This window comes from Fundulus heteroclitus, unplaced genomic scaffold (assembly GCF_011125445.2).
Source record: "Fundulus heteroclitus isolate FHET01 unplaced genomic scaffold, MU-UCD_Fhet_4.1 scaffold_324, whole genome shotgun sequence".
Lineage (NCBI taxonomy): Eukaryota > Metazoa > Chordata > Actinopteri > Cyprinodontiformes > Fundulidae > Fundulus > Fundulus heteroclitus.
The window spans coordinates 145,691-151,690 of NW_023396734.1; the positions used below are offsets into that span (position 1 = coordinate 145,691).

The 6,000-nt window shown below is 38.5% G+C and overlaps 1 pseudogene; it reads right to left on the reverse strand.

Moving 5' to 3' along the window:
* Positions 1-3,728: 3,728 nt before the first annotated feature.
* On the reverse strand, positions 3,729-5,989 carry LOC118559599 (annotated as a pseudogene).
* Between the last annotated feature and the right edge of the window lie 11 nt (positions 5,990-6,000).

Below are 6,000 nucleotides of genomic sequence, written 5' to 3' on the forward strand. Positions count from 1 at the left end.
TAATACTTTAACCATGATGTTTGTTGCCACCGTGTGGACAAATTTTTACCTGGAGTGTCCCCTTCCCCCTCCTACTAAATTAGATTTATCCAATGTTATTACTAAAAGAGCCCCTAGCTGAAATATTCTAAAATAAGTACATATTTGACACATTTTTTGGACAAACCGAAAAACAAAACAAACATTCTCAAAAATGCTATTTGTAGATAATTATTTTATTTTCATAGTTATAAATGTATCAGAATTGATCAAATAGCAAACTATAATAAACTTTCACAAAGAAACATACAGTTTGGTCAAAAAACATTTTTATATTTATACAGTTTTACATTTACACGTCCTCAAGCTACCAAATGTTTTTACAAAAAAACGCTTAAGCTTTCATTTTTATCCTCATTATAATCTGACACTGAATTTCCTCAGAACCACCACATGTGAAGGAACTTTAAGAAGACCCTCTACCTTATCAAGCGAATATAATGGATCCCTTCGATTCTGAAACTGTTTTTGTCTGAAGGTTTCCTGTTCAGTTTCAGGTTTTCTGTTTCCTTCGTTGCCTTTTTATGAGAAGAAAAACAAAGAGGGTCAGAATGGGTTGGACCATATTCCAAGTAAATATAAGAACGCTATTTCTCATACCTCTTTGAATTTCTTTCTATGAAAATTCCACGCCTGGTTTAGTTAATGTGTTTGTTACTATTAATTCCATGTAGGTCTGTTTTATAAACAAATAAAAATAATCACAAACCCTATTACTAAGTATTTTACTAACCTTCACAGTCCAGAAGTCGCACAACAGCAAAAGGATGATGGTGACCATGCAGAGAATAAAGCCAAAACTGAGAAATTCACATAGTAAATAAACAAAGATGGTACATGTCCGGATTAAGAGGTGGAAGAAGGATGCCAAAGGGTGTCTGCAACATCCGTTGCATTTTATGTTTCAAAGATCCGCTTGGTAATGATAATGTACTGATAGGGTGTAAACACACACACACATCCTTGGTTTAAATACTTACTGAGGATCGTGCCTTGACTTCCTTTCATTTTCAATCCTATCTATGGGTACTTACTCTGACCTTAACCCTAAACTTAACCTTTTCCAGTATAAACCTAATCCTAACCTAAACCTAACTGACACCTTAATCCTAACTCTTAACTCTAGCCCAAAAAATGCGGGGACCAAAAAGAAGGGTTACATGTCCTCACGTTACAATTAAAATGCTAAATTTTTCCTCACTGAGCAGCAAGTACACATACAAACAATTTCACCTAATGTTAGATCATTTTAGCCTAAAGGTTTCGTCCTCCTCACCAAAAAAAGGAGACTCTTGAGAGTCCTGGAAAATAGAACGCACAACAAAATCCACCAGAAAGATTAACAAGAATCTTGCTGCCGACTCTAAGCACGCATTTTTGTCTATTTTAGATATTAACGAAAATGTGACTGAAATATGCAATACGCTCCTAAATGCGACAAAAAAATATAACTATTAAAAGAAAATCACCAGTTGATGCATTTCTGACGCAGGATTTTACCTGGTGGCGTGGAAGGACCCAGAGAAAGGGTGGCCGTCAGTTTGCCTGAGTTAAATCTAAATGTGTACTATAGTTTCAGCCATGTGTTGCCTTTGAAAATAAGCCACTAACGTATCGGTTTCTGTAAAAAAATGTTGGCATGATCCATATAAGTCATTTTATAATTAAAAGTAACTTTGTGGAACAGTTATGCCACAACTGTTATAATAAATGTGATGAAATTGATACAGGTAGAATAATATTGTCATAATGTCTGTCATGGTGTTTTCGTGTTTGGCCAACGTGCAGAACACACTCGTGAGGCAGGAGAATGGTTAAGATGTTTGTTTAGGCTACAGGCTGTACAGGGTGGAGCATGGGCAGTGTTATGACGTAGAAGGCAACAGGGAGTGCGGGAGACAGGGAAGCACGTAGGAGAGTCTTTCCACTTAAAGATTTCATGCATCATTTGCAACTACTTGGGCATATTTAGTTACTTTGACGCAATTGTTTCAGGTCCTACCCTGCTAACATAAAACAATTGTGCTAAAGTAACTATGCCTAAGTAGATGGAAAATGTACATATATTTTTTTCAGTGAACAGCAGTGTATGTAATACTTAGCTAGCAAGAAAACAATATTTACCACATCAGACGATTCATTATCTAGACCATCAACATAGTACACATGATGGGTGATTGAAAACTGTAGAATGTTTAGTTATTTTCAACATAACCCTTCTTTGATGTCTCTCCAGAATGTACTTGCGATAGGACAAGTAAAAAAGGTGTTCAGGGGAATCAGCAGAAAAACGACAGAAGGCAAATCCAGTGACAATGAAGAAAATGGAAGGAAAAAAATTGGGATTGAGGTTGGTAAATAAACAAACCAATAAGCATTTGCACTAACAACACACCCACACTGTCGGACCTCCCAGAGGGGCGTGTTTGCTGCTGGTTGTCTCCGCAGTTATACCCTTTGAAAAAAAAAAATAATCTGCTCCCAAGCCTAGTGCCTCAAAACGAAAGACAAATATTTGGGTGGGGCATTCAAAACTCAGACTGTCTGCCTTACGCCAGACGCGTGGTCACCCTACCGTAATCCGTTATTATTGTGTTCTTTCCTCCATTATTGCAGTTTTGCAGTTGTTGTGTACCTCTGCAAGATTTTGCAATGTATGCTTTGTTTAATAAAAAATAATGGAAATAAGAATAAAACAAAACAATGGGAGGATGACGTCACACCCGGTAATGACATGCAGTAGGGACGCCCACACAGCGCTGCGGTTATTCCTTACTCAAAGGGGTCAGAGCCAGCAGAGGCCTGACTGGCGTTGCCTGCTGAGTCCTAACAATGTCATTCTATAGTTTTTTCTATAGGTTTATATTTTTTTTTTAAATAAGTCATTGCTGGCAACACTTTCCATTGTTCTTTTATAGATTATGAACGTAAAGGTTTTGTGAGCCCAGCTTTTCAAGCTTGCTCTTTGGGTATTATAGTGACACTTTTGTACCACCAGGGGGCTCCGTTAAGCACATACCCGTTTGTTCCTTTAGAAAGCATAAGATTTAAGATGAATGAGATATTTTCTATTCTATGACTTTAGTTTTGATATAACGCCTAGTTATATTATTGTGGGACCAACTGGATGATTTTTCAAAACTAAAATTCACGTTATTAAATCTGGGTCAATTATGTATATACATTTATTTATTAATTTTAGAACTAATAATGGGAAACCATGGTTGTTAATTGTGCACCAAAACATGGTCTCTGACAAATGTATTGCTTTACATTAGACTAAGGGCAGCAAAGTCAACTGCAATTTATGATGATAATAATAATAATAATAATAATAATAATAATAATAATAATAATAATAATAATAATAATAATAATAATAATAATAATAATATTTAATAATAATAATAACATTGGCTTGGACTTAGATTCTTCTTTTTTATTGCTTGCAAACAGATATTACTGTGTAAACTGGATTGCACAAGATAAGCTTTACAAGACATTTAAATTGCAAAAATAAAGTTTTAATATATTTACATTGTTGCATAAACATACTACTAAATAAAAAATAGAAAAAAATAAAACAAGTTATTTAGTTTCTCCTTGACAAAAAATGCAAATCAAAAAAGGCTCCACAAAACAGTTAAAAATGCCAGTTTACAACTTTCTGTACACTCTTTTCTATGTGCTTATTTACAACTTCTGGTAGACTTCAAATAAACTGGCAACGGAGTGCATTCGGTAAAAGATGCCAAAAGGAAGGCCCACGTTCACAACAGCAGCCCACATGCTGAACTGGTAGAACTGTGTTTCAGTGTCGTGATCAAACTGGGGACGAGCACCAAAGGCTGGCATGATCCATAGCTGTGAAATACAAAAAGAAGAGGCTTAGCGTCCGGGAAGTTGGCTGCTGTGAATGTGAGAGAGAACGGGAGAAAGATACTTACAATGACGTTACCCAGTAGCAGGAACGCGCAGACCTCTCTCAACACTCGCCTCTTCCACTGCTGTTTGTGTCTGTCTTCCGCTGCCTTACTGTGGCCACGTGCTTCAGTGTCAGGGTTGGATTTTTGGCCTAAGTCTCTAACTTGTAGTCCGCTTCCATCTTTGCTGGACTCCGCTGCATATGGATTTGCAACCACTGTGTCAGGCTCAGCCTCATGAAAGGGCTCCCGGTGCAGGCCCACAATTATGAAAAAGTTCTGTAGGCCGAGCTGGAGTACCATCAGTATGCCCCAACTCAAGTTGAGCCTGTTCAGGTGGCCCTTGGCCCCAGTTGCAACCATGGCAATAATGGAGAAATAACTAACAATGAATTTCCCCAGTGAGGCACCCACCAGCAGCCCCACGTCCAGACTCTGGGTGGGGTTCTTCTCCGAGATGTGCTCCCTGTGGTCCACCATGAAGATAGCGCTTCCGACGATGGTGCAGACACACATCGTGGTCGCAATGACTATGTTCATGACAAAGTGCATCATCAATGCTGTGTCATGGCTTTCTTTGTCAGAGAAATTCGTTTTCATATCGATTTCATACACAACGAAGGTCGCGATGCCTGCTGCCACGAGGAGGATGCCCAAAACGAGGCCAATGACCACATCCTTGAGGCTGAATCTGGCGTGGTGGTGGTGGTGGTTGCTTTCGGGCGTTGCTCGGCCCACATTCTTCCACATGACGAACGCCATGGTGGAGGCAAAGAGGCTGTACTCGATGTTGAAGGGGTACAGGTAGTAATAGGCATCCTTGAAGATGTCACAGGAAGTGTGGCTGCACGTACACTGGTCATCTCCATAACTGGCTGTAAGACCACAAATCATATAACACGATATAAAAGTGTTCCATTGTTTCTGCATATTGACTGCAAAAATCAGCTTTCATTTGCTGAGCCTACCGCTCTTGATGTACTACTGCCGTCCTGAGAGCTTAGCGTGGCCGGTTGAGAACTCAGGAGAAATTGTTTGGTGAAGGGACTCCTCTGTAACTTCAGTCATCCATAAAACAAGATTTGTGGAGAGGGCGAGCATCAGTCCGCAGCTAAAATATGAAAAAAGGGGAAAGATTAACAATGATCAAGCTGAGTCACACCAACCCATCTGCCAAGTTTTCCTTTGACTGAGATTGACTGTCAATCTGTAGGTCACATACAGAAAAACCTGAATCAATCAAAATTGAATTAATGTAACACCAAACAGTGAGCATTTTAATGTACTTTATTTAGTATTTTCTAAAAAATACTATGGTGTTTAAATAGTTGATTTATGCATAAATGAGGTATTTAATATAATCCTTTCATTTACTTTGAAAACCCACTGCTTCTATTAGGGCACCTAAGGCAGTTTTCTTTTTTTTATGTTATAATCCTCAGACAAATAAGCAACGGCTTCACAATCAATCAAAATCACCACACAGATATAACTTGATCATCCCATTTTTAATTATTAACAAAACAAAGGCAAGGAATCTTTCTTGCAAAAAACAGCTGTTAAACAAAAGGTATTAGTGGCTACTGGACTAGGATGAGCTTCTTGTAAAGGCCCATTGGGTGTGGCACATAAACCAGCATTGGCAAAACCACATGGGACGCCATAGAGGCCTAACTTCTGTCTTCAATGTGTATTTTTTATCACCACATCGGTGCCAAACTCACCTTATCCCCCAACTTGTGTTGATTTCCTACATACAGTATGAATTCAACTGACATTTGGCCACAATGAAACCTGAGATCCAAAGTTTCCTATATTCCTTTGAACCCCATTTGTAAATGTTGGTTTGGAAGGCACAACTTGAACTTTTATTTCTCTTAGGCTACCCCATGTGTTTGGGGACAGAAAGTTAATATGCATACACCTTAAAAGCTTACCGTGAAAGGTTCTTTTCTCGGAACTTGCACACAGTCCCTTGAATGGATCCAGAAAAAGTATGTCTACAAGTGCATAATGCCAAATATCATACTTTTCAAAC